Raw genomic sequence first — 6717 nt, 5'->3', positions numbered from 1 at the left:
CTTAACCCCAATTGCCTTGCCTTTCCCCCTCCAAAAAAAAAAAAAAAAGAAAATTCTTGTTTGAAGGCATGCCCTTGGCTTCAATCCATTCTGTATGGATCCCTCTTTAGCTATTTCTACATTTATCCTTATAGAGTTAATGTTCTATGGTTAATGCTGCCCTGAAACTTAACGTGTGGATTAAAAACATGACTTCACAGTTGGAAAGGTCTCCAAAGACTTTCTCATTCAATCCATACCTGGACAGATACAGAACAACAATCTGATCTACAGCATACTTGACAAGGAGTCTTTCAGGCTTTCTGCCTCTTCCAGCTGGTATTCATTCCTTTCAGTATTTGAAGACAGTTATTGGGTACCCCCTTAAATTCCTGTAGGCTAAATGACTCCAGTGCCTTCAACAGATTCCCCTTGTCTGTGAACTTCACTGTGTGAATCGCCCTCCACTAGATACTTTCAACTCATCAGCGTCTTCTCATATTGACTCATATGCTCTCAAAAAGACTCAGGATCCACTTAGCTCAATATATTCTTAGTGTGACCCACCAGTAGTCCCCAGATATCCCTGATACCCAGGTATTTTCCTATCTGGAGCTCTACTACTACAAATTCATTCCTAGATGAATTCTTCTTCGAAATGCAAAGATTTCTAGGAAAGTAATTCAACAAAGGTGTTAGTGATTCATATAATTCCTTTTCCAAGGGATCTCAGCCACATGAAATCACAGGCACTTGTTGAGGAGTGGTGAGGGATGAAAGGAGGGAGAGAAGATAACAGGACGGCCCCCAGGGGTAACTTGTTCACATTTTTATCAAGAGTAACCCCTCCCCCAGCATCAATGTAAAGGGTTTGGTACTATTTCACCTTCCTTCATTTACCATTAGGTAAACAAACAAGTAAAAACTCTAGCTCAATTTCAGGTCAGCCTAGAGCTATTTTAGTTCCCCCCTTTTTTTAATCCATAAAATAACATTTCCTTGGGAGTAGAGTCTTTCTTGGACATTCTTATTGGAGTCTGCCCAAGCATTTCAGAATGGGATCATATATTTGGAGGGCAAAGGGACTTTATTCCATATAGAGTGGGTAATGAAATTAAAATAAACTTTCAAATATATGTAAAACTTTTTTTGCTTTAAAAGGGCAAAAAAAAAAGATCTTTCTTCAGTCACTCCTAGGTCAAACTGTGGTAACATGAATCTTTGGTGTTCCCAATCCGCTCTTTTTTTTTTTTTTAAAGCAATTCATGTTAAGTGACTTGCTCAAGGTTACATGGCTAGGTGTTTCTGGGTGGGTGCTAAGTGTCTGAGCCCGGATTTGATCCCCAGGTCATCCTGACACTGGGGCCAGAGTTCTTACTCGCTGAGCCACCTGGCTGCCCCTTAATCTGCTCTTTCTACATTTTTTCTCCACTCTGTTTTCTCCTCCCCAGGAAGTGCTAGTACTACCACTACCACTACCACCACAACCACTGCCACTACTGCCACTATTGCTGCTGCTGCTGCTGGAGGGGGAGCAGAAGAGGAAAAGCATTTTTAAGCACCTACTATGTGCCAGGGACTGTGTATATCAATATTTCATTTAATCCCTATACTCACCTTGGAAGGCAGGTGCTATTATTATCCCCATTTTACAGTTGAAGAAAGTGAGGTAAAGGTTGAATGACTTCCTCAGGATCACACAAGTTAAATTCTGAGGACAGGTCTTCCTAATTCCAGGTCTATCGCACCAGGTAGCAGCTACTGCTATTATTGCTACCGCTAGCTAACCTAGCTGGCATTCATATAGTGCTTTAAGGTTGTTGGTAAGGCACTTTAACATATGATATCTCATTTTGTCCTCAAAACAATCTTGTGAAGTGGGTGAAAACATGGCCCTTATTTTATAGATGAGAAAACAGAGACTAAGAAGTTAAAGGACATCCCCAGAGTCACACAGTTAGCAAGTATCTGAGGCAGGATTTGAATGCAAGTCTCCCTGACTGAGCTCACCACTTTATCCATTGTACCATTAGAATCACAGCACTAGATTATCAAATTAGGTCATCAAATTATGATGAACGGGCCAGGGATTAGTGAGTGAATTCATATTTCCCTTGGGTGTCACCTTAGTGCTCTAAGTGACTACTTAAAACCTGCTTTCTGGGAAAGAACCTAAGAAACCTACTTATAAATCTTGATGTGTTATCTTTCTCAAAATTATTTTCATTTAAACAACTATAAATGGTTTCCTCTTATGGTGCTTTCAATCTCCTAGGGGGATTAGATTCAAATAAGATGAGTATACTATGCATCATGACTGCAAAATTATGTTGTATACTTATTGTATATTGTATTATGGAAGTATTATGAAATATTATGAAGGAGTGAAGTATTATGGAGGAGGTGACATTTGGGTTGGGTATTAAGGAATAGATTAAAATTCCACAGGCAATAAGGGCATGGGGGTGGGGGGAGGGAGAAGAGAGGGAGGAGAGAGAGAAAGAGAGAGAAGAGAGAATGAGAACCTATTATGTGTCAGCTAAGCATTGGGGATACAAAGCAAGGCAAAAGACTGTCCATGCCATTAAGGAGTTCAGAGACAAGAAGGGAGACAACATGCATAACTAAGTACAAATAATATAATGAAAGGATAAATTGGAGAGAAAGTATAGGACACGTTCAGGAAAAAGAACAGCCTCTCCAATCTTCATAGTACTGGAGCATAGAGTATATGGAAGGAGAATAAAATGAAATAATATTATAAAGGTAGAATAAATAGCTTTAAAGCATGGAGAGTTTAAAAGCCAGGCAAGAATTTATTTTTTATTTTGGGGGACAATAGGGAACACCTAAATATTTTTGAACAGAGGTAGGTTTCCATCATATATATTCTTTTTAAAAAATAAATAAATTTATTGTTAGTTTACAACATTCAGTTTCACAAGTTTTTGAGTTCCAAATTTTCTCCCCCTCACTTTCCTTCCCCCTCCTCCCCAAGATGGCATGCAATCGGATATAGGTTCTACACATACCTTCACATTAAACATTTTCACTTTAGTCATGTTGTAAAGAAGAATTATAATCAATGGGATGAATCACAAGAAAGAAGAAACACAACAACAACAAAACCCGGAGAAAATAGTTTGTTTCAATATACATTCAGGCTTTGTAATTCTTTCTCTGGATGTGGATAGCTTTTTCCAACATGAGTCTTGGAGTTTTCTTGGGACCTGGTATTGCTGAGTGTAGTAAAGTCTATCAAAGTTGCTCATCACAGATACAATGTTTCTGTGATTGTGTACAATGATCTCCTCATTCTGCTTCCTTCACTCAGCATCAGTTTGTATTAACCTTTCCAGGTTATTCTGAAGTCCGTTCACTCCTCATTTCTTATAGCACAATAGATTCTATTGCATACATATACCACAACTTGTTCAGCCATTGCCCAATTGATGGGTATCCCCTTGATTTCCAATTCTTTGCCACCACAGAAAGAGCTGCTATGACTATTTTTGTACATATGGGTCCTTTTTCCCATTTGCATGATCTCTTTGGGATATAGCCCTAGAAGTTGTATTGCTGGGTGATCATATATATTATTAAGGAAGATGAATATGGAGGGTAGATTGGAGAAGAAAGAGAGCAGAGGTGGGAAAACCTGTTAGAAGGCTTCTGAACTAAATCCAGGTGGATGTTAATGAAAGGTTGTGTTACCTTATTGATGGTGGGAAGAAAGAGATGTCCATGGAAATGAGAGATGATTCAGACAAAATAAGGGTCCAGATGAAGTGGTATAGCATCAGTCTGTAGAGGGTGATGTTAGGGTGACTTCATTTTCTACAGCAGTATTTAACAGCTGGAAAACAAAACTAAGAAATGAATGGTGGGGATTACCAAGATAAGGATTAATCAGTTGGGAATGGCAGAAGGTCAAAATAGGATACAGGTGATTTTATGGCAATAGCTAATTAAATATTAAAGTGGAGCTCAGAGGTCAAGGCTGTGTATGGAAATTAGTGAAAACTGAGAAGGGGAGATCAACTAGGGGAAAAAAAAGGCTGAGTCAAGGGACCAGGGGTCATTATAAGGGCAAAGAGTTGGTTTAGTTTAAGTGAGAGAATGGGAGAAGTGAAAGGTTAGGGGAGTGTATAGTCAAAGAGTGGAATTTCAAATCCCCAGGGACATCATTCCCTGGGAAGGTATGAGGTGGACAAGGGGGAGGAATTTGGAGATGGAGCACTGGAGGGATTGTGTAGTAAGATTGTTAGAGGGGTTAATCAACATGAATATGAATTCCTCAATAATTTACTTCCTTAGAGGATGAGATAGAGATGAAGACCACAAGTCATTGATGAATTTTGGAGGGTGACTTGAGGTTCTTTAGATGACAGCGAGGATGGGAAGGGTATGCTATAAATGGATTTCATGGAATTAATTTCTAATTGCTTCCTTTTCCTTTCCTACTTTTATCTGGTTTCTTAATTCTTCCTCTCAGTTAGTCAAATATATTCCCCCTTCCTCTTCAGAGAAAATTTCTTTCCTTTGATCTCTTCATTCATTCTCTTTTTCTGACTGCTTTAGATAGCATTCTCTGCTTCAGGGCTCCCATTTCTTACCTACTCCCTCTCTATTTTCCTCATTCTTCATGGAATCAAAACTTTCTACATTTTATAGAAAGCCTTTGGTGGGTCTATCTGCTTCTAGTCTCTTCTCACTCTGATCTATCCTCTAGGCAGCCAGGAAAACGACTTTCCTAAAATGCAGGTCCAATCATGTCACCACCACCACTCTACCCACACACTCGATAAACTCTGATGACTTCCCTTTGCCAGCAGAAGCAAAAAATGCTCACTTTGGCCTTTAAAGTCCTCCATAATTTAGCACCCTCCTACCTTTCTAGTCTACTTACAACTCAATCCCCAACACATACTCTTCAATCCAGTACACTGACCTCCTGGCTGTTCCACAGACAAGACACTTCATCTCTTGGCTCAGACTATTCTCTCTGATTGGAGCACTGAGCACTCTCCCTCCTTCACTGACTACTGGCCTCCCTGACTTTATTTAAGTCCCAACTAAAATCACCTTTTACAAGAAGCCTTCCCCAACCCTTTTTAATTCTAGTGCCTTCCCTCTGTTAATTATTTCCTATTTATTCTGCACATAGCCTCTTTTTGTGTCTCCAGCACTTAGCACAGTGCCCCATACATAGTAGGCACATAATAAATGCTTATTGATTAAGTGATGAAGATGTTATCCTCAGGTTTCAGTACAAGGGAGGAAGTGGAAGGAGTCATTCTTGGAAAGTTCAAGGATGTAAGAGAGCTTTTTGTAAATTGAGAGGGAGATTTAAAGGACTGAGTGAATTGTTCTAAAATGTGGATAAACCAGGTTGGAATGAATCTAGGAAGGAGAAAGGCTGATTCATGTAGGTGCTACAGTTCCAGTGGAAGTAGTATGGGGATGCAGTTTACAAAGGAATTAATCTCAAACTGTAGAGTTTCAGGTGAGCATATTTTGGAGCAGGGGTTCCTAGCACCTCATTCCTACCTCAAACCAAAGCATATAGACAACTTAGATACATTACTTATTCATGAGAACAACAACGTAACCAGAAGAATGCAGTCACATTCTCATCACTAAATTAAGAATAGGAATAACCTTTTATATTTACCAAAGAGAGATGGAAACCCTTATTGTATGTTTCTAAACTCTGAAGTTCTTTAATAGATGCACACATAAGACTGGACATAGCATGGAATTTTCAACCATCTTTACAACCATGTGGCAATTAACTAGGAAACTAATTTAACTTTTAAGACATATGAGAATATTGGTTTGAGTTAGCAACAATTAAAATTAATATACCTCAATATTACTAAATAATTTTTAGACAAAGAATTCTATTATCTGGGACTTCTCTTGGTACCATGAGTAGGTTGATTTTTCTTTTAGTGTAATGCCATGCACAGAAGCTTTCCAGAAGAACTACTACTGTGAACAGCTTTTTTAAGGTTCTGATTACTCAGTATAGTGATCACTCTATTCCATAACAAAAGCAAAACATCCATGGAAAATCAAGTACAGCATTCACAATATTACAACTTATCACAGAAAATCACAATATAATATTCACAACATAGTCTTAAAGTAAAATAGTCACTCTTAAGTTAATTCAATTAGTTACTTATCAGTAGTCTCAAAGTACTATAGTCAAAGTCTTCCACTCACAGGGCAAAGTCTTGATTAACTCAATCAGTCACTTATCAGTAATAATATCTCAAAGTACAATCAGTCACTTATTCAGCAAAGTCTTACTAAGTACCATACACAAAACCCTCCATCCCTTAGGTCACTAGTAAACTATAATTCCATAATTACTCAGTACTCAAGGAGAGGTCTTTTCATCTTGATTTGGGGCCTGTTCTCAGATTTCTTGGATCCCCTTCCATGGTCCCAGATTCCGCCTGGATTCACCAGACTGTCACCTGGGTTCAATGGCAGACAGCTCCCAGTTCCTTCACCAGCTCTCTGGGAAGGTCCTGCTCCACACTGAATTTCACAGGGTCTGGTCCATGTCAGCTCCTTCACCATTGCTGCTCCAGGGAATTCAAGGCTCAACCAAACAACAAACAAAGTCTCAGCATCCCAGTCATGCTTCTTCAGTCACCTGGGCTCCTGGCTCCTGTTCAGAAGAAGCTCCACCACCACAAGTCTTTTTTTTTTTTTTTTTTTTTT

The sequence above is a fragment of the Petaurus breviceps genome, unplaced genomic scaffold, assembly GCF_028583685.1.
Source record: "Petaurus breviceps papuanus isolate PSGF00001 unplaced genomic scaffold, PetGlider_PUasm1.0 47, whole genome shotgun sequence".
Classification (NCBI taxonomy): Eukaryota; Metazoa; Chordata; class Mammalia; order Diprotodontia; family Petauridae; genus Petaurus; species Petaurus breviceps.
Note: the sequence above shows the minus strand (reverse complement) of the source record.